Genomic DNA, 23,425 nt, shown 5'->3' on the forward strand with positions numbered 1-23,425 from the left:
TAAGCTTCCAGGTTTCTGCCCAGTAGGTGAGTACTGGTAAGACGCGGCTGTTATACAGTTTTCTCTTGAGCGATAAGGGCAACCTGCTGTTCATGATCTGAGAATGCCTGCCAAACGCACCCCAGCCCATTCTTACTCTTCTGGTTATTTCAGTCTCATGATGTGGATACGCGGTCACTACCTGCCCTAAGTAGATGTATTCCAGACAGACAGACAGGCGACATAGCAAAAAATTAATTGAAAGCAATATGCGCATGAAGCTCATGGCTATTGCAGCTCTGCACGGCAAAAAAAATAGAAATCCAGACAGCCCGATGTGACGCGCGAACCTATACACACTGTAAGATAATTTACACCCTCAAACGTGAAAAGGGGTGTAAATGTGTCTATAACTCACACCCTTAGAGTGTTACCTATATACATGACACCCTAAGGGTTTGAATTATAGACACATTTACACCTTTTTTCACTATTTAGGGTGTAAATTATTTTACAGTGCAGATGAGTGAAATTTATGCACTTTGCTCCACGCTGATCAACGCCCCATTCTACAGAGAGAGGTGTGCTTTATAGGGATCGTAGTCTAAAAGAAAGTGGCCACCACGAAAGTCAGTACGAACAATGGAAGCGGTTTCAAAAGTTTCGCTTTATCTTTCACAGTTGCTCCCCAAGCGCATTTGGCAACAGTTCTCACTGCGTTGTTTATCGGCTTCTGAGCCAATGCGCGATGGCGAAAAAAAAACAGCCAGACGTAGAATGATTTCGAAACCTACTGAAAACCACTATTTGAAAGCTAAGCCTCGCTTAATGACCTAGAACCGTTTCAACACTTTGTTTTGTTCTTTACTGTTCTTTAATTGTGTTTTTTTTTTCTCAAGATCAATGCGGAGAGTGGAACGGAAAGAACTGAGGAACGTGGATGCGTTATGTGCCTTTTCACTACACAACGCCTTATAAAGACATTGACAAACTCGTCTTGATGGGTTATGGTTAACCCGCTGTCTCATTTTGTTTTTCTCTTTAGCTTCCCCGAACTTGAATCCTGAACAACCCTTCTGTGACCCACGCGTTCTAAACACGGTCATTATCCCCGCTAACTCTTCACTTGTAGTTAGCCCATGGCGTGAAGATGAAGAAGTCAGTTTGAGCTTGGTTTCGTTTTTGTTTTGTTTTGTTGTGGTTAAGATTAATGAGTCTACGAGTATTTTGCTTCCATGAACCGTTACAATGCAGAACTGTAACGATTACGCTAGAACTACTGCATTGTTAAAAGCTGTAGCTACAGTCATTAGTGTCCTGTTAAAAAAGAACATGTCTAATACATTATATATACAATATATATCACTTACGAAACAGTATTTACGAATGTGATAGGGCGTTTCTGTAATTCGGCGCTGCGTTTTTGCTTTAATATTGCGGGACCAGTCTTCGAAGCTCCATAATAGATTTTTTAAGGCATCTTTCGTTTCTGTGTCATGGAGTAGGCAGAAATGATTTGCTAAGACTATTACCTAGTACCTAGCATGGGTTTATGTAATATGCGCAGTGATGCATTTCAGCAACATACATTTATCCTACAAGAAGTAGGCAGATCAGCCTAAATCATACTTAAGAAGAATTCACGTCTAAATAACAGTTTAAAGGTAAAACACAGCAAAAATGGTCATAAACATCAGCTTGTTTTTCTTTTTTTACGAGAACCAAATAACACGCATAAATAAAAGGTATGCGAGCACGCGAATATTGAGCGTAGGAAAATATTGACCATGCACAAAAAGAAAGAGAAAAAAGCAAAAAGATAAAGCAGAGAAAAGTTGGATAAGCACGTCCACATCGAGAAGACACACACAAAATTACATCGCACGCAGTGTATATTGAAATGGTAAATAAAAGGAATTAAACCTATTTAAATTGTGAAATTTAACGTCGCGGGGAAGAAGCGGGCTACGAGAGACATAATTGAAGGCTCCGACATAATTTCGACCACCTGAGATTTTTTAAGGAGCACTTGACTCTGAAGGGCACTTTGTCTCCTCTTCTTGCACTCATCTCCATTGCCAAACGCGAGCGGGAGTTGAACGAGCGACCTGATGATAAGCAACAGAACGCCATGACCACAAGAGCGACTGCGGCCAGTGTCCTTTCATCGTGCTGTGAATTTTAGATGGGATCACGGTGATGATTGTAGCAATGACATCAGATAACTATGCACTCCAACAGTTGCAATTACGTTTAGAGTCATCTGAACATGGTTTTAAAAAAAGGCTGTAGATTTTTTTTATTGTTGTTGCTGTTTTTAATCTCTTAGCTGGTTTCAGTATTCGTCATCATCAATTGCCGCCTGATATTCACTCGATCTTAAACAGTGCTTTTTCGCGAACTATCCAACAGTGACCTATCTATAAATCACGCTTTCTTTGAATGCCGACATGTCATTCGACGATCGTCCAAGTTCTTTTTGACCCACCACTTGCTCCAGACTAAAGAGAAAACAAAAAAAAGAACCCGCTATTTCGCGCACAGTGAAACCCAACTGTCTCCAGTTTGCCACGTGACAAACACCACCCCTCCAAAAGAAAGCACATCTGCAACGCTGCAGGCTGCTTACGTTCCGAGCAGACGCCGCAAATCTGTCGCCTCTCGCCACCAGAGTGTCGCAGACGGCACGTGCAAGATGGAATACGACAAAAGCAGGCAGAACAACAATTTATTTCTTTCTGGAAGCCTCGACATCTCGTTTTTTTTTTCTTTCGTTTTCTTGGGCTGAGCCCTTGTACACTCCCTGAGCCTGTCACGTGCTCCTGTAACGTCCACTTTTTCGCTCCTTTTTTGTGATTTGCGTGGAAGCAAACATGTTTCCGGAAACGAATGCTCTACTGGGAGAACTGTTGACAGAACGGTCCTGCCAAACCCATCGGCGACGAAGCGGCGTCGACGCAGTCGTCCGTTTGGAAAGACGCGCCTTGCCAACCCCTTCCTCTCTCTCCCCTTTTCCTTCCTCCCTTTTTTGTTCCCCCGTATCGGGAGGACCTCCCTTCGACGCACCGATCCGGAGACAGCAAGACGGCCACTTCCGAAGCCGAGATATAGAGAGAAACTCGGCGTTTCAAGGCCACGGCTTTGCTCCGCGGATCGATATATGCCGGCGTGACCTTGAATTCCCTATTGGCAGGGAAAATGGGAAGGCAGTCGAAGGGATGTGGCGTAGGGAAGGAATGCACGCAAGCACACGTGCATATCTATTCGCGCGTCTTCTTTATCGCTTATGTCGCAAGTGGCGCCGGCATAGTTTGACGTATTTCGCAGTGCGCACCAGGTTTCCCTATTTCCCTTTTAACGCTTCTCTTATCTTTACCTTTTTCGTGTTCGCTCATTGCATTCTACATAGGTATATCTTTTTTTTTCTCAGCGGAAGGCGCCCAAGAATTTCGAGTTCCTCCTAGTGGCAGTTGCCAGCTACCGCTTCCGTAGTTTCTTTCTCCTCTCTCTGATCGTTATTGGTTGGCGAAGTAGCCATAGTAATGGTAATAATACTTATATCCACAGTAGTAGCTAGTGCGTGGCAACAAGCTTGATATCGCTCATTTTCTATCTTGCCGTCCTTCTGCCATGTTCGACGCCTATTTTTCTTTTAATTCCCGGCTCCTGGTCTCCCACTTCACTTCAATCCTCTCTACCCCCCCCCCCCCCAACGTTGCGGGACGAATTCAAAAGAAGGTGAAAATAACTTTCCCGGACGCACCCGTACACTCAAAGACGAAAAAAAAAGAAACAGATCCGTCTACGCGTCCCCCATTTGTTTCTCTTTAGTTCAGGGCGTTTGCAGCAAACGACCTCCCTTCCCCCGCCTCCCATCATCCCTGTTTCCCTCGCCACTCTTGCGACATCCCTGCCCCCTATATACGTCGCAGATCCCCCAGCTTCCCGCCGGGTTCCCCCTCCTCTCCTTAGATTGCCCTCCCCTTTCCCCCACATCCACAAATAAACGACGCCACCTCCCTTTCCACCTTGGCTATGGAGTCAATGCGTGCCCCGTAGTCTTTTTTTTTTCTTTGTCGAGTGGCGCCACCTGGGTGCTATTTTGAGACGCTGTGGCGTCGGCGCGTACGCTCTGTTGCGCTTTATAACAGGACGGCATTATTAGTTCGGTGCAGCGTAGTCTCGGCGCTGAGACTCGTGACTGATGCCCGGTCGCCATGCAGTGAAGCACGACGCTGGGCGAAGCTCGCAGAACGCCGTGTGTGCGTAAGCGCTCATCCTGCGGTGGCTCGTGCAACCCTTAGCAAAGCTGAGGACATCAGCCTCATGAGCACATGCAGAACGTGATAGCTTTGATTTGCATGTCCTTCAAAGATGTACGAAGCCGTTGTAGCATTACATATGTATTCTGATGTTATACGCGCGTATATTCGTACATAAGAATGTTTTCCAACAAAAGTGGCTGTTGCGATTCAGCTCATTTCTGGAGCATTTCTTACATGTTATCCTTATTATTTATTAGCTAGCGCTGCATGAAGCCCACGATGAACGCGTAGCAACTAGCTCAGTTGTAAACTTTAACGTAAATAAGTGACTACACCGGGGAAGAAGACAACGTAACGAGAGAATGGTACGCAATCCACACTGTGCTCCGTCTCTTCTTGTAGCCTGTCCTCCTGGGTTGCACCATCATTCACCAAGTAGGTTCAATAAGACAAATCAAATATGCGGCAACCCGTAAGGCGGAAGGAGTTTCACGAAAACATTCACGCAGGAACTCCTCCGGGAGTTATCTAGAACTTGCGTTAGCATTTGCTACCAATCGTCTGTTTTTTGTTGTTGTTGTTGTTGTTGTTTTTGTCGTCCTACGCTGCTATGTTCGGCCTAATGGAGAAAAACAGCGCGGAAGTTATATGGCGAAATAGAGAAACACGGGTTGCAAGGCCGCGACGTTAATAAGAGCAGCACAGGACGACCGCCAGCTTTCTTCTCCTGTTGTTGCTGTAGCATTTAGTCGCCATCATCATCGCCTGTTAACTCTTGTCGCTGTTTGCTTCCCGCTCATCCCAGGTGCCCCCTTGAGTCGTTTCTGTCGTAACCTATATAGTGCAGCTGACGCTCCGCATCCGGCGTGGTTGCTCAGTGGCTATGGCGTTGGCCTGCTGAGCACGAGGTCGCGGGATCGAATCCCGGCCACGGCCGCCGCATCTCGATGGGGGCGAAGTGCGAAAACACCCGTGTACTTAGATTTAGGTGCCCATTAAAGAATCCCAGTTAGTCGAAATTTCCGGAGTCCTCCACTACGGCGTGCCTCATAATCAGAAAGTGGTTTTGGCGCGCAAAACCCCTTAATTTATTTCTAACGCTCGGCATGTTTGCTACGGATGCGAAATCGCGCCACCTACGCTGCCACGTGGCTACACGTTTACGAAACACGACAGCCATGTGGTTTTGTGCCGCTTTGCGAGAACGGATTTATAGCGCAGTGTAATTGTTAAAGTAAACACTTCTCTAAAAGGGAGGCGAAATGATATCCTGCGTCAACAATGGACACCATTCCGGTTGGAAGTGTCTTAGATTGTAAAAGTCCTTCATTTGTGAAATCACTGATTGAAATGTGACTGCGAAGATACACTTGGTTCTGCATGCCAATCTAACATGCCAGTTTTTTCCCATAAACTGTGCATCGCCAAAAGTAACAGCATGTCAAGAAGGCACGTCTTCACATCTACGTGGCATAAGATATCGTATCGCATGAGGATTTACATCAAGGTATTTTTTTAATCCTTTGGAGAGCATTTACGTTTCTTGTTTTGTGCCTGTATGCGCGGCTATGATTGTTTTGGCCGCTACGTAAATACCTTACGCAAGTACGTATTATATTCATAATGAATACGATGAAAGAAAAAAAAGGACGTGTAGCGCAGTGTCTAATATACCTGCCTTTGAATCAAGAAGCGTGCTGGTTCGAAGCTCATTGTCGCTAATTTACAATTTAAAACCATGTAATTTCTTTCTGTCTCGTTGATTTACTTTTATTTATACAGCATTTCCTTTACACAGTGAATGTATCACGTGCCACCAACGGTTTTCCTCAACGAATCGACATAGAAATGCCTACGGATTTAAAAAATTGACGTCCACCTGACAGTAGCACGTAGCTACAAAGGAAACATACGGGGGTCTCCCGGACGGAAGGCTTCACGGTACCTCAGGTCGTAGAGCAATCCAACCTGAGTTCGATCTCCAAACCAGAAATTCTCCTACTCCTGCGAAACCAGTCTGATAAACACGTCGATGTTTCTTTTGTAGCTTCGCGATATTGTCAGATGGATGCATTGGTTCTTTCTCTCTTCCACTTTTCTGAACTCAACAAATTTCGTCTAGTCAGCTGTAGTACGTAAATTTATGTAGAAACCCTGTCACACTGGCAATCAGGTCTCGAGAGCCTTTACAGAAAGCGAACTGTTATCACTCTCTTATCACTGGCATGAAATGTTATCAAACAGTTCATGCCATAGGGCTGCTCGTAAGAACAGAAGTCGTCCCATCGTAAAAGCGAACATATGAACACATCATTCGTGAAAACGGTAAGCCAATAGTAAACGATTCTTATGGACGAAAAACTTTGCGAGTACGGCTCGAGTCGCTGTCCTCTTCACAATTCGCCTGTGACATGACGCAACAGCCAGAAATGGAGCGTTGTTACGGCCTTCTATATATACAGGGTGTTTCAGTTAATTTTAGCCAGAGCTTTAAGATATGCCTGTGCACTCTAAGACAACGCGACCAAATGCGTGTTGTTCCCTTTTGTATGTATTGTGTCACGCTATTTTATTATATCTTGCTTAATGAGGTAATTAGTCAAGATTAACTGACCAATTTCTGAAGCAACGAAGCTATAGGCAAAAGATTATAACTAGAAAGTTGAAGAGGGGTTTGCAAAACGTATGAGTAAACCGTTTTTGTCTTTCTATTTACTAAGTATTAGTGTTTTTCAGCTTATTGCGGATGTCCCCGAAGTACAAAAAACACACCACGTTTCTCGTGCAAACGAACATAGCATCTAGCAGGGCTATGCTACCGTGCTACCGCTTAAAAGCTCACTTTACAGTAAGTAAGCTTTACACTTAGTAAGCTTTACAGCTCACTAAGCCGCCCGCCTTACGTCACGCCATCATCTTCACGCATGTCACAGCGCACCAGCCATCAACTCCAAGTTTCTCGTCCTCGAATACGAACTGTCACTTTTCAATCATCATTTTTTCCTCGAGCTGCCAAGGACTGGAACGACCTACCCATTAATGTCGCTGCCATCACATGTCATTCACAATTTCTAGAAACTGTTGAAACTTGTATTTCAACGTAACACCTGCCTTTTCCTATGTTCACATGTTAACCACCCCTTATGTAATACCCCGAATGGGGTCTTTAAGGTAATAACATGAAATGAAATGAAAAGGCGACAGTGTGTTCGAGTGAGTGAGTGAGTGAGTGAGTGAGTGAGTGAGTGAGTGAGTGAGTGAGTGAGTGAGTGAGTGAGTGAGTGAGTGAGTGAGTGAGCGAGCGAGCGAGCGAGCGAGCGAGCGAGCGAGTGAGTGAGTGAGTGAGTGAGTGAGTGAGTGAGTGAGTGAGTGAGTGAGTGAGTGAGTGAGTGAGTGAGCGAGTGAGTGAGTGAGTGAGGAGCGAGTGAGCGAGTGTGTGTGTGTACGCGTTAATTAAGGCACGTAGAGATAACAGTACGGTGTTTAGTGCCACAACCATATGCCACAGCGAGGCGGTAGTTGGCAGAATGGTACTAATGAACGCAACGGGATGGTTCCAGATACCGCTACCACGTACTATTAGGTAGTAGCCCCACTAATCGTTGCATTGAGGTCGCGGGCATCACTAACAAAATAGCACTGCAGAGCACAGGTACGTAGCAGTAGCAGTTTAGTTGCGCGTACTAAGGCTACGTATAATTTACAGAGTGGTATACCGTTGCCCGCTAGCGTGAATAGTAGTGGCACCTGCAACAGCATATAGTAGCCGTACGCAGTAGTTCGCAGCACTACTATGCACCATTGCATAGTACTGTTACATATTAGCGTACCACCCCGTAAATGTTACGTACCACTCGGCTTCAGTGTATTACATAGTAGTGGTACAGTGTTGCGTAGTAGTGGTAGTACTACGCACTATATACACTGTAATCCGTAATGGATAAAATTCTATGTGGTGCATATATGCGCCGCAAAGTAGCAGCGTATATATTACGGGTTACATATGCACCGCATCATCATCAATAATAGCCTGGTTACGCCCACTGCAGGGCAAAGGCCTCTCCCATAATTCTCCAACTACCCCGGTCATGTTCTAATTGTAGCCATGTCGTCCCTGCAAACTTCTTGATCTCATCCACCCACCTAACCTTCTGCCTCCCCCTGCTACGCTTCCCTTCCCTTGGAATCCAGTCCGTAACCCTTAATGACCATCGGTTATCTTCCCTCCTCATTGCATATCCTGCCCATGCCCATTTCTTTTTCTTGCACCGCACAGTAGGAGTGTATACATTAGGGATCACAGTCTCTACAGAGCGTAGTACTGCCACTGCAATAGGTACATAGTGGTACCATTAACGTAATAATGTGGCTCTAAGTGATACACTTATCGGAAAAAATCCTATACGCCCTTTACCGCAAATATCCTATGTTCCTGTGTGATTTATATGTAGCAACAAGCTAGGGTTACGGTGCAGGGCGCATTGGATTTCCCGATAGGGCACTGTAGGGTAGCAAACCGGACGTGCATCTGGTTCACCTCCCTGCCTTTCCTTCCTACCTTTCTATCCTCCTCCTTCGATAGTGCACTACGCTCTAGCTGCCACTACACAGTAGCGATTGGTACGCGAAACCCCCTCTAATCCGTGTCCCTAAACATGATACGTCAATGTACGACTACCCCTCACTCCAGCCGTCTTTCGCCGCAGCAACGTCCGTGGAGGTCGCGGCCATTGCGTAACGCGCCCACCCGCCTCTACACTCGCAGCACGGAATCCGCAATGCCATCGAACGGGACGGAACCCAGCAGCACTCGCTCATCGGGTACGGGTTCTGCTCCCGAAAGGGGTCGTCGATGGCGAAACGCGATACAAAAGCCAGCAGAGGAGAGCTCGAAGTTTACGGCTTGCTTATGCGGGTGTAGTGGTATATAGGCACTGGAGCCCGCTGTTGCAGCGTCTGCTGCTGTTGCTGGCCGCGGAGGAGGGAAAAAAAATAAGAACCCGCGGAGTGATGCACGCGATGCATTTTCCAATCACCAGCCTCACCTCTTTCTTTCTTTCTTTCTTTCTTTCTTTCTTTCTTTCTTTCTTTCTTTCTTTCTTTCTTTCTTGATTTATTTAAGACAATGAACAGATTGTCTTAGGGGACACGGCTAAAGGCAAAACATTTGCCTGACTAGGCCGTGCCACACGTACATTGGCAGCAACATGGCAGTGGCAGGTTTTCAGGAGGTCACACATGAAATTAAAGTAGTACACATTTTCAACACTTGAGTACACAATTCGCGTAAGAAGAAAGAAAAAAAGTCCTCGCACGCATTTATCCATTTCCCACTTACGCGGCCTAGGCCACTCTTTTTCCTTGAATAAACAAGAGCCTTCCCTCCCGGGCGGACGCGATCCAAAACGAGCGTTTCGTTGTTCGTAGAGTCTTTCGCACTTTCGGCGCGCAAAGTTGAGCGCTCTGCGCGAAATTGTGTAACTCGAATGCATAGAGGGGGAATGCTCAGCGCCGAACAGTTCGTCGTCGGGGTGAATATTTCGATCGTTCGCTGCCGAGTGGCGGCTTGCGACATGTGCAAGCTGTATACGTCACTCTCTCCCCGAGCAGTGTCCTTTCAAGCGCGGTGCATCGTTCCTCAACTCTTCGGTTCCTCAAGGTGCAAGCCTTCCTTCTTAACAACGTGGGCCTCTGCGTCGCGCGTGCTTGTGTTTGTGTGCTTGTGCGGGTGTTTGTGCGTGTGTTTGTGTTTGTGCATGTTTGCACTTGTGCGGGTGTTTGAGTTTGTGTGTTCGTGTGTCCTCCAGATAGGCACAGGTCGTGTGTCTGGATCGCAGGGATCTGTGGGGGTTCTCGGCTTTTGCGTGCGTTCCGACCCTCATTCACATTTGGAACTTTAACTTACGGCTTAAGTTGCCGATCGGCATCTAACAAATTGAGTGCACCTCGTACGTAAGTTATGCTTAGCCTCCGCTGAATTTAAGAGTAACCAGTGCGGTACTTGTCAAGTTTAATCTACCAATGTACCTGAATTTTATAGTTGTCCTCAGTGTGTACCTTAAAGTCTTGTATCTAGCTTGCTGACTTACCTAAGCTGTCGTTTTCTTAGATGGCCGATTCTACTATTATTTAATATGGTGTCTCTTGTAGCTCTTGTATTGCTTTAAGACGTCGCATCCCATCAGTCAATCAATCAATCAATTATTACCAAATCATGTCAGACCGGCTCATACGGCTATGGAGATTCATATTTTAAACAACAAAAAAAGGTAGTGGAGATCAATCCGCTTGGTGCCTAACTACAACATAATCCCTAGTTTATTGGCAAGACCTAAAGTAATGCGATTGCCGAGTTTTGGATTCGTGTAACCAGTACAGAATAAGATGAGACAAAATGTGAAGACGCAGACACCACAGATGTATTTGTCATCTTTCTGCGTCCCGTTTTATTTCGCGCGTGTAACATTGGTCAAGAATTGCAGGACGTTGTCGTAATGAGAGAGTTACGAAACGGTAAGCCTTCAAGAGTCGGCTGTTGCTGAGTGCAGCCGGCTCAGTATCCCAGGATCGAGTTAACTGCGATCGGATCGCGGACTACTAAACATGGGAAAAAATGACCCATATAATCAGGCGAGACGCAAAGCACCCACTCGGGAAGCAGTCTTTCGAAGCCAAGTAGTCGGCCCCGAGGGAAGGGATTCGGCATGCTTTGAAGTCGGGTTCACTCTCGGGAGTGCTGCTTATTCCGAGCAGCAACTGAGGACGTCCAGCCTTAGGTCGGCGTATGGAAAGCTGGAGTGCTTTAGTGGTGACCGAGAAAGAACCTCGTCCACCAAGCTCCGCAAGAAAAATAACTACGAAATCTTCAGTCCCCTAGATATGAGATGATGTGAAGGCCGAAATGTAGACACTGACGCAAGATGTATTCGTGAAGGCGGGAAGTTCCCTGATTCCGTGAGCTACGCCCAGGAAGCGCAAAGCATGCAGAGAGCTTCTGAAGCATAACTGCGAGTCGGCCTAGTTGGAACATATTCATACTGATACTTGTTGTGCGCAAACAAACAGGGACGAAGAATAGGGGCAACACAAGGACGAGCGCTTTCTAACAACTGGTTTTATTTTTGAAGAACTACTTACTTAACTACCCACAGAACTGCGCGATCTAGTTAACAGAGCACCCTACAGCGCATATGATACCCGCTGATCTGCGCCATCAAGTCAAAAGAACAACGTCAATATTACATATAACACTTGTGATAAAAAAGAAGAGAGCTTTTGGGACGAAACATGTCTGAAAGCTAAAATGGGAGGCGCGTGGTCAGTCGACAGAAGTTAATACGTTCGTTTATTTCTTTACCAACCCTGCGAAACTGTCAAACCTCTTCTGAGGGAACTGTTGTGAATGTACATGTGTACACCAACACTAGGGCTGTTTGCGAGGGAGCGCATTTTCTAGCTTTTAAATTGAAGCGAAAACTCGATAGAAAAGACAAGGAGAATACGTGGAAAGAATCTATCCACACAATCACGAGAAAAACAAGTCACGACAGTCTTTCGTACGGTCCCAATACATTACAAAACTGCCGTTGCAAGTTGCCACTGCCAATACAAAACTGCCGTTGCAAGTTGCTATTGCTCTGGAGTCCACTTTTTTTTCTGAACCAGGATACCCATTTTTAGCCGTGAACAAATCAGGAAGCGTACGCATTTGAGCCGGTTGGTTCATGAATTCAGCAGAAGACATCGCAATATCTGTACAACAAGCTCACGTTATAGCGAAATCGCTGGGACAAGGAATAAATTTTGTCGGAAATGGTGTTTTGTTATAAACAGTACTTAGGACTCGGAGACACTTTGAAAAGAGTTATATTTAGAATAGAACGACTTCTTCACCAGAGGCTACTGTACTGACTTCATTGTAAACAATGCTTAACGGGACCTCGCACTTGCAGTTTCACGCTGTATAAAGCCCAACGATTTAAAGCGTACCCACCCAAATTTTAAATTTACTTCATTATATGCGATGTTTTGTTTTGGTGGAATTTGTCCTATCGAGGTTACGAAGTAGTTTCTTCGCCAGCACTATCCCTCATGATTTAATCTCATCGGCACTATTACAGCATTCATCCAGTCAATAGCAATGCACAGCAGCATGACGTGGGACTGTGTTCCTCACTGCAGTTCATTCAGCATCCACGGATTGAAAACGCAATTCTCATTCGCGAGGGCAGACAGAACGTGATCTTACCTTATTGCGGGAACGCTTATAATAACCGGTCCTTTGCAAGGTTCGCATCTGAATAACACGTTATAAGAAGCCAGCACTGGCAACATAGTTACTTTCTTTTTTTGTCTTATTTCCTTTTTTTTTTTGTTGGTAAGTTTACTTCCTTCAAACTTTCTCGCCGCAAAAACGAAATTGGCTCGCCGAGGCCCCGCAAATATGAAATCGCGAGCGCGGGCAAACACGTCTGGAATGAAATGAAAAAAAAAAGATGTCCGACGCCGCGTTTTCGTAAGTCGTAATATGCCGGTTGCCTTTTCGCTACGAAACGCAAGACGTGTGCTGCGGCACTTTTATTAGAGACAGCGCAGTACCGTGCAGTGGTGCTTGAGCTGTGTGATGCGCCCAGGACGATGTTGATGCGCAGCTCAAAGACGTGTCAAACGCTGAAATTGTCTCACTTTGACATTCCCTCGATAGATTGCAAGCGTGTAGGCAGTGAAAGATCAGTTCAAATAATGGCCGCGTTTCGACCGTTCTGTCCAGAGGTTTCAGGTAGATGGCTTCTCAGCAGTTATACTCTTTGTAAGGAGAAGCGAACTTCTGTTGGATTGGGAAAACTTTAATAAAAGTCCTGCAGGACGCACGTCAGCGCGCAGTGGGCGTCTCCCACGCAGGAACCGACAGGGAGTACCTGGCGGCCGCTGTGCGAGCCTGCTGGATGGCCCATCGCTGGTCTTGTAGGAGCGGGCTTCCTACGGTCTTCTCCCACCTGTCGGAGGTAGAGTCGGGCGGAGCGTTTCTGCACTCCCAGAGCACGTGTACGAGTGTCGCCGTGATCCCGCACGAGGGGCACGCATCATCTGGGTAGACGTCCGGGTAGATTATGTGTAAGGTGGCCGGGTTTGGATAGGTATCCGTCTGTAATAAGCGTAGCGTTAGCGCCTGCGGCCTGTTTAGTTTTGGGTGCGGGAGCAGAAAGAGACGTCGTCCCAAGTAAAGGTGTTTGGTTATTTCATTGTAGGTTATTGAGGCATCCCTGTTCGCCTCCAACTCATCGAGACGTAGTTGCCCGGGGGTGACGGCGCGGTCGGTAAGCGCGCGCGCAGCGTCGTGGGCTGTCTCGTTGAGGTTGGGCGGGGCGCCCGGGATACGACCCAAGTGGGCGGGAAACCAGATGACGGTGCGGTGTTTGAGGGTGCTTGGATCAGCGCCGCGGAGGATGCTTCTGTAGTTATTTGCCTTTCACAGTCGACCGTTTACATAGTTCAAATATTTTACGTATGCGTGCAACACAGAACGCTACCACATCAACGGGAAAGAGTCGTCGTCATCGCCGTAATCATCGTAGGAATCATGTAAATCTCCTGCAGGACAATGGGTTCTAGCTCCAAGTGATCTCTAGCACCTCACCCTACTGGAACCGAGGTCATCCTGTATTCCAAATTTTCAAAAACTCCACCTATTCATTTGCTGTCTCCTCGAACACGCCTTGCTACTAGTGACACTCATTCAGTTTCTCTAGTAGGTCACGTTTTATTGCTCCATGCAATCCACGGTCTTCTCAACTCTGCCTCTTCGTCTGTAGTCGGTAACACCATCTTTATCTCGCTTGGCTAATGTTACGCCCAAAGTTTTCTGTACATCGCTCAACAACGCATGCCTTACGACAATCTATAGACTGCCCACGAAGAAACTAGAAAAGGATTTCGCAGTCCTGGTTTTCGTACGTCGTGTGCAGACGACAACAAACGTCGATGAGCAGTGCGTTTAATTGAAAATCGAACTATTTGGTGTCGCATCCCAAAATAGTCACGCGGAAGCTGTGAAGGACGCCGTAGATGGGGTGTATGGATTAATCTCGGCCACCTGGGTTTCTTGAGCACGTAGCTAAATCTAACGTACCACGTAAGAGAACCTAAGGGATGATGGTCATTCTCACTTACAAGGGGTTCTAGGACCGTGGTCACATGCGTCGCAAGCTCAGAAAGCGACACACGCGTGGCTACAGCGAGTGGCTGCAGCAAGTGACTGTAAAGAGTGACGGTTGTGAGTGACTGTAGTGAGTGACTGTAGTGAGTGAGTGTAGTGAGTGAGTGTAGTGAGTGAGTGTAGTGAGTGAGTGACGGTAGTGAGTGACGGTAGTGAGTGACGGTAGTGAGTGACGGTAGTGAGTGACGGTAGTGAGTGACGGTAGTGTGTCATGGTAGTGAGTGACTGAAAGAGTGACTGCAGTGAGTGACTGTAAAGAGTGACTGTAAAGAGTGACTGTAGCGAGTGATTGTAGCGAGTGACTGTAGCGAGTGACGGTAGCGAGTGACGGTAGCGAGTGACGGTAGCGAGTGACGGTAGCGAGTGACGGTAGCGAATGACGGTAGCGAATGACGGTAGCGAATGACGGTAGCGAATGACGGTAGCGAGTGACGGTAGCGAGTGACGGTAGCGAGTGACGGTAGCGAGTGACTGTTCTATTCGCTATTGAGCTATGAGCTATTCGCGGTGCCGTTTAACTATTTTACGCTTATCAAAGGTGGGAGTGCATCCGCACCTCTCATAACGGGCAGCAAGATGATTGTGCCGTGAGCCTTTGAGTGAAGCTCGTGTTTACAGGCGGTCGTTGACGCAACTTCCCGTTTGATCAATTTAACAGTGCCTGCACGCTAGTGGATTTCATATACAACCTGCGCGCGACATTCAACAAAACGACAAACAAGCACCTTAGAACAGGTCTTTTTTATGTTTCATTCTTAATTATTCTTCCTGCATGATCCACTAAATTTGCTAGGGCGAGCTAAAGATTACCTTAACTCGAGCCTTAGCCGCGGCTTGCATTACGTTGTGGCACACGTTGTGTACGTATATGGAGATAAAGTAAATCCTAGATCTTGAAACCTGTGACAGCTGGATCTGCCTTTTACCTCTTCTTTTTTCACTGACTAACGCTGCAGCATCGCTTCGCATGACGTCGATCGGATAGGTAGACAATATTTGCCTGTCAGCCTGCGCTGAATGGCTTTGTTCTACAGAGTTATCGCCGAGCACGTGAGAGCAGCTCGCAAGCGCGCTTTTGTGATGCCTCGTATTACGTCGTGTCCGGTCACAAACTGGTCATTATGTCGTCAGCGCAAATACCTTCATTTCTTCCTCCCGAAGGTGTCTAAAATTGGTCCTACATCGGGCAAACGGGAAGGTGTACCAATGACCGAGCACGTGAGTCTGCGGCTTAAATTCACTTAGGAGCGTCCCGCACGGTCATCTTGCGCCCCATTGTCCCATTTCCGGTTGCGCCCCGATCATTTATAATTGCAAAAAGGGGAAAAGGACCGCGAACCGCGCACGCGAGAAACTTTTGGTGCCTTTATTGCCTTTTGACACGACAGGACGAATACGCATGCGTCAGCTCTCCGTTCATCTCCCTACAGACCAAAAAGATGAACTTATCTGTCCTGCTGATGTTATTCTTTATCTTTTTATGTGTGTAGCCTGCCTCACGCCTTTGTATGTCTCTTCTGTAAATAAAACATGTGATTGTTAGTTACCGCTGTATTCTGGCTTCTTTCTTTTGTCCAATGTCGCGCTGTGCAAAATTCTGCTGTCACACATGCACGGTACAGCCCAAATGAACGAACTGTTACTAAATTGTTCAATTGTTCTTAAGTTTTATACGTGTCTATATATACATATACATATATATATATATATATATATATATATATATATATATATATATATATATATATATATATATACATATATATATATATATATATATATATATATATATATATATATATATATATATATATATATATATATATATATATATATATATATATATATATATATATATACATATATATATATATATATACATATATATATATATATATATATGTGTGTGTGTGTGTGTGTGTGTGTGTGTGTGTGTGTGTGTGTGTGTGTGTGTGCGCGTGTGCGCGTCTGTGCGCGTGTGTGCGCGTGTGTGCGCGTGTGCGTGTGTGTGCGTGTGCGTGTGTGTGTGTGTGTGCGTGTCAGTCGGTCGGTGCGTGTGGTCGAAATTTGAGCCTACAAATTTTTCTTCAAGCTCGAAGCTTTCTTTTTGAGAAACCCGTAGAGGTTTTCTTTCCAGCTTCGGGCTAAAAGGCGGGTGGAGGTAAATGTTTCCCTTTCGTAATATTTTTTCTTTTTCCCCAAAAAATTAAGAAGAAATTTCTGGAAGCATAATTTTTTAAGATTACGCAAATTGGTGAACGTCTACCGCCACGCTACTTTTTCTTGATTTGTAAATCCTTTCCTCTCGCATATTTATTTTATGTTAACTGATCAAACAACGATCCCTTGCCATGGTCTTTCGGTGCCTTGCACGCGCAGTTGAAGTTTATATAAAACTCGTTCCCTCGATAAACGTTCTAGCTGATAGCGCCTGCATACTGTCTACACCTCCCGTAATCTTGCTTTCAGTTCGCTTTTGATATTAGCCATGAATGTACTTATCTCACCAACTGAAATTATTGTTCAAATTTAGGAGTATCAGCGCTTAGGCGAAGCACGCAGAAAAGAACGACCCACTAACTGCATTGGCTGGTAAACGTATGAGTTTATTGCTTCTAGCCTTGAACTTCACGCCTCCACAGGAGAGAACAAAGAAATTAGAAGGTAAAAATGAGGATGGGAACATACAGCAGGCCTATGGCGATAGACGCCGTATCTGCTTTCTCTGCAGAAGCAGTTACGACGAGCAGACGTACACGTTTCCTGTTTTTTGTTTTTGTTTTTTATGCATAAAGAAGGCTTCAGATATTTCCCGCACGCAGTATACTCTCGGTGTTTTCGCACCATCTGGAGCCTACCGCAATCAAGTTATGTTTCTAGCGCTCGTATCGCCTATTGTGATTGCTATTGCGGTGTGCTTTCCTTCTTTTTTTTTTCATTTCATAAACCCAGTTTGGTACGTGTTTTCTTTTCTTTGTTTTTTTTGTTCAGTTTTTTTAGGTTCCCCTTTGCTCTCAGCCAGCAGCGCTTCCTGTTCCCTGCAACTTTTTCTTTTCATAATTTCGGGTGTTTGTCCAACAGCGAAAATTCACCCGCCGTGGTTGCTCAGTGGCTATGGTGTTATAGGCTGCTGAGCACAAGGTCGGGGGATCGAATCCCGGCCACGGCGGTCGCATTTCGATGGACGCGAAATGCGAAAACACCCATGCACTTAGATTTAGGTGCACGTTAAAGCACCCCAGGTGGTCCAAATTTCCCGAGTCCTCCACTACGGCGTGCTTCATAATCAGAAAGTGGTTTTGGAACGCAAAACCCCATAATCTAATCCAGCAGTGAACGTTTTCTTTCTTTTTATCATCGCCTAAATATGACGCCTTAGAACGTAAATCATCGCCGTCAATACATTCCCTCTTGAAATCGGAGCCGTACCTTCAAAGCTCCACCTAAGAGGCTCGCAGAACTCGGCACACGAAATGGACGCGGTTCTGCTATACGCATGCGCGTACATAACAGACGGCTAGTCGGAGCATAAATGAAGTCTGAGAACACTCGAAATGTCTCAGCAGCTAGCGTGACAAAACAAAGAAAAGATCACCTATGTTCTAACACACGCGAAACTAACAACGTCCTGATATATTATATATATATGACTAGAACTTGCTCTGGCAGTGCGATTGCTCAGCTAGCGGAGGAACTATGGATACGTGTACCTGCCTAAACTTCGTGGTTTTGGGTTCAAATGGCTTTGTGGCTCAGAACCTTTTTTTTTTATCGATTTCAGCAAAATCTCGCGCTACGCGTGAAACAGTTCGCAACGATTACGCACGCACGCAGACACTGGTTACTTTATTGCGCTTAGAACAATGTGATTGCCTGGAAACCCATCAAAATAAAGCGCTACAAGTAGCACCGCGAGAATGTCTGTAGCCGCAAGCACGGACATTGGACAAATCGATGCACAACACTCATTCGAAGTGCCATTCTGGACATTGTGAATGCCGCCATAGTGTTGAATTCCCATCTTGTGAGCTTTGATTGGTCCAGGCGGCTGCTACGGCATCTCCGATTGGCTAAATGTGTAGCCATTACAGAATGCGACAATATGGTGGATCCCTACAATGCCCAGAATGGCTCCCTCCCATGGTATTTGAGCAAGCGCCGTGTAAGAGTTCATCATATGTTATTGTGAAGACTAGCTATAACAACTTTGATGCGGGCCTACGTACCTCTCAGCCTTTGTATTGAAATAAATGTCCATACATTTTATATATATATATATATATATATATATATATATATATATATATATATATATATATATATATATATATATATATATATATATATATATATATATGCCACACATCATTATCAAGCTAGCTGAACCTTCATATTTGAATGCCCCGTAGATACTAGCGCCATATTTATCCCTAGCGACTTTCGTTCGCAGAAAACTTTACGGCCACAGCACCAAGCCATGTCGTAATGACAGGAGAAGAGGGATCACCAGTTTCGCACAAGCGACAACGCAACGCGGCAATTCTAGCCGTTAAGTGGTGGACCACCGCGTCAAATTCATGTTCGGCGGGAGAAAAAAAAAGAAGAAAAAACAGAAAAAGAAAGGCTAACGGCTTGGTGTCGCGCTCTCAATAGGCGCCTCGGTGACGTCACCGGAAGCTAATGCTATAGCAAAGCAGACGGATCAAAGAAAGCATTGTGTTTCCCTGACTAAATATAGCACGCCCGAAACAGACGACAACTGATACTGCCCGGCCCATTTTTTTTTCTTTCCGCACATTTGCTCGCGATCACTCAAGAACGTGAGGAAAATGGCGCAGCTTTCAAGCGGATAAGCAAATCATAGAAAGCTCAGAAGCGTCGCAGGAACAACAAAGGCTGGAGAACGGCATTGCGATGGGCCCGATATGCCGAGGAGTCCCCTTCAAGTAGCCCGGCCGATACTCACGAATCATTTTGTTATGTTTCCCACTTTCGGTTTCAGTGAGTGCAAGAACCGCTCTTAAGGACACTTTCGTACGCGTTGCTCTCAACGCTTACGAACCGAAGGTCATGCGGACGACGATGAACGAATACACACTGTGGAAACTGATTCAATGACACCGCGGAACCAGGGCCTTCTGGCAGGACCCAAGTAAAACATCTGAAAGAAAGAACAGACGATTTCGTAGAAAGCGACGACAAAATACGGCACACGACTCAACAGCTGCGGCAAACGAATCTCCGTACAGCGACCGGAATGCATTACGGTGCGTTGTCCCCAGAAGCGACGGTTGCGCGAGATCGTGTTTTGCATGGGATTCGATCAAGTTAAGTAACTGACCCGTCTACGGCGAGCTCATTCTCCTTCTCACGATGGTCGCTGTCTAAGGAATGAGAGCGCGGAAAAAGAAAAACAAGAAGATGAAAGGTCACTATCCAAACGGGACGGTCCAGCGTTGGGTCATTTCCAGCTGACAGCTAAAGATTTGCGGCCGTAGCCTTATTGATTCATCTTGAGAGGCATGTGTGTGCAGGGTCAGAGTTGAACGTCTGTAAGTGGTTACGCAACTAGCGGAGCTTCTTCGCTCGTTACGTCGTGTCGTTAAACGCGCACTCGCTCGTTCGTCAAGTAGCAGCAGAAACGATGAACAGCGAGAATTTTCTTTTTCCCTTCTTGTGCAGCGATCTTGGGTAAAGGAATCGAAACCGTACGACATATATTTTCGCAAGTCCCGCGTGACCCCGTAAGCCGTCGTCCCCGATGACGTCACGCAAACACTAGGGTCAATGGCGCATCTGCGTGCACTGCCCGATGAACACGGTGCTCGAATTCTGCGCTCGAAATTTAGCGAGACATTTACGCCTGGCGATTCGAGGAAACGCAACAAGAAATACATAGTTGCAGAGATTGTACACATTAAATCCTTTGGATGTTGCGTGTCATAACTACCATCTTGTTATCGATCAGACACGCCGTAGTAGAGGACTCCCGATTACTCTTTCGAACACGTGGATTTATTTACCGTGTACCCAATGCACGGTACAAGAGCTTTTTTTTTTCCTTTTTTTTGCATTCCACCCCCATCGGAATGCAACCGCCGAGGCCTGGAACGAACCCACGACCTCGAGCTCAGCAATGCAATGCCACAGCAAATGAGCTACCGGGCCGGATAATGATTGTAAGTTGCTTATACTAATGAAAAGTAATCAACCACGCTGAAGTGCATCAGACAGTCTGACCGCGATGTTTCGATAGGTGGATTCATCTCATCAAAGGCGGCATTGTCATTCTTTACGGATTAGTTTTATACGGTAAGCTGATCGCAGGTCCTCGCACACTCACTTTGTCACAAAATCCGGTCGTGAGAATGGGTCAGGAAGAACCCCTTAAATACTATCGCATTAGAGACAGACGTGGCGCGACGCAGAAGGCAAGCAGACGACAAGTCAACGGCGCTCCCTGCTTTTGCTCTAAGTTACAGCCGCAGTTAGCGCATCACGAACGGCACAGGTAATGCCGTAGTAAAAAGGGGGGGGGGGGTGCCAGTTGGGGGGGGGGTGTCATGCATGTCTGAAGACCCCCCTCTTTCCGCCTGCTTGACCGGGCGTAAATTGGAAAGAATGCTTCGGTAACCAGCAGCCCGAGCTCATGTACACCCGATGTACCAGATCTGTATAGTGCCGCAGAATTGTCGGCTGAAGCTTTCTCAACACCCTTCGTAATAATTGCACGAATGTGCGGGCTAAAAAAAACTAATTCGCTAAGTGGTCGCTAAACTATACTCGTCTTCGCGGAACACTTCATGTGGGACGCGGTCGTGCTCGGAGTGGGGGTCGCTAAATACATGCAGTCTAGCGATGTGGCTCTTGGGTCCCTCTTTCAGTCAATCCGCGCTATTTTAGAATAGAATATCTTAAATCTCCGATTAAATAGCGATTATAGAGGAAACGTTGCAATTAGGAAATTGAGGACCCACAGTCGCATTTGTAACTCAACAAAAACTTTTCTAAACAAAATCGTCATGGCTGCTAGAGCCTGTAGTACTTTGGCACTGCGGGCGGCCCAGTGTGGCATCACCGAAAGAAATATGAAATAGTGCGCCAGCGACGTCGATCTCTCTATCCTCTCCCTTGCGAAGTACAGACGAACAGTAAAAATTAAATTATGGGGTTTTACGTGCCAAAACCACTTTCTGATTATGAGGCACGCCGTAGTGGAGGACTCCAGAAATTTAGACCACCTGGGATTCTTTAACGTGCGCCTAAATCTAAGCACACGGGTGTTTTCGCATTTCGCCCCCATCGAAATGCGGCCGCCGTGGCCGGGATTCGGTCCCGCGACCTCGTGCTCAGCAGCCCAACACCATAGCCACTGAGCAACCTCGGCGGTACAGACGAACAGTAGCGCAAGCTTTCGCTGGCACGGGCTTCACGGTGGCCTTCTCGTTTTTTGCATGGTGACGCCAGGAATTGACACGTAGCGTGCTTGACTCCGTTCCCAAAATTGTGGTTGTACCGCAGCTCGGATAATCACGTTCGACAAAAGTAGCAAATAAGGAAAGACTCTATGGAGAAGAATGAAGAGAACTCGTAATTGTGATAGCATTGACGCCCGCACAACAGCGAAGCAGGGGCCGTTTTCTAATAGGGTGGTGAGATCAGCGTCACTCACACGCTGTTTAATTTTCGTTTGAGTTTAGGACTGCGCACAGACCAAAACACTGTACGCCGTAGTGCCTACAACGAATTCTGCGAAGTTGCTGTTGGCCAACGTATGACTGTCGGGCATCAATATTGCAAATGCAATATTGCCTCCAAGAACATGAATTAAACCTTTCATAACATTTTTGTTACTTGTGAGCCATATTTTCCACAATGCCGCATCTGTATTGGCTACTAAGCCTCACAGTCCGACAGCAGATGTGCAAATGCGCGTATCACAAGTTATCAGTGCAGAACCCTGTGTTATTTGGTCCAGAAAATAAAACAGTGTGTACACCTGCTACATTCGCTATCTCTGGGACATGCGCGGTATCCAAGACATGCGCTCATGTCTTCCGTATACATGCATGTGCATGTCTCCCGCACATGTGTAGGCATGTGCGGGAGACATGCACGGTATCCAACGCGGCTGCGCTGGTGCTGAAACACTACCTCTCCTCGCCTACCCGAACATTTTCGATGTGCTCGCGTTCCTTTCTACACCCAGCGGGGGAGGGGGTGACAGAAGACTTATGGGCCCCGGGCACGGAGCAAGAAACATTTAGGGGTGGAAACTCCGCTGTTTGCGGCGACCAGAAAAGGTCACAAGCCCGCGGAGCCGTTATCGTGATGGCGGCGCCTGGCGGCCTGGAAAGAAATTACCGCCGTTGAGAGCGCACCGAAGCCGCCTGCCCGGGCACTGCATTTTTTTTTTCCGCTGCGGCTTCTACGACGCGCCGCATGGCGCCGCCACTGTATACGGCCCCGTCGGCGCATACAACAATTGTGACCTTATCTGGTCGCCCGCGCTGACGGGAGTTTCACCTCCTAAATGTCTTATTCCATGGCCCCGGGTGCGAGACGACCTATAGCTACGCCACTGGGCACAGGACAAACAAGTACGAGTCTAGAGTCAATCTTAGGGGACGCTTGGGTGTTTACCTTTTGTTGCAGATGACTGCACCACCTTGGGTTAGTCTTCAGAGCTGCCGCCGATGCATATTCGCGAGGAAACGTGCAGAAGGTGGCTGACGCAAAACTCTCTGGAACAACAACTGGTACACCGCCAGTACAGCTAGTGCGTCGCACTCACCTCAGGTGAAGGGCCCGGTCTCAGTGCATGGAGCCGTCGCCGCCAAATAAGTGCGCGACTTGCCACGATAAAGTTCACAGGAATATAGTTCATCCCAAGCCGCACGCGACAACATGTTTACGGTCCGAAAAAACGCCCCGCATGTCCTGCATGCCATGCCACTGCGATGCG

The 23,425-nt window shown here is 46.6% G+C and overlaps 1 protein-coding gene across 3 annotated transcripts in view; it reads right to left on the reverse strand.

Moving 5' to 3' along the window:
• The window catches only part of LOC139050454 (adenosine receptor A2b-like), a 247,009-nt gene extending 223,584 nt beyond the window's left edge, over positions 1 to 23,425 (reverse strand). For 2 of the 3 annotated variants that reach the window (XM_070526852.1, XM_070526853.1), the window contains exon 1: positions 23,255 to 23,425. The gene's annotated coding sequence lies outside the window, so the exon portion shown is untranslated. The other variant, XM_070526854.1, reaches the window with a different exon arrangement.

Source organism: Dermacentor albipictus, chromosome 10 (assembly GCF_038994185.2).
Source record: "Dermacentor albipictus isolate Rhodes 1998 colony chromosome 10, USDA_Dalb.pri_finalv2, whole genome shotgun sequence".
In the NCBI taxonomy this organism is placed as follows: domain Eukaryota; kingdom Metazoa; phylum Arthropoda; class Arachnida; order Ixodida; family Ixodidae; genus Dermacentor; species Dermacentor albipictus.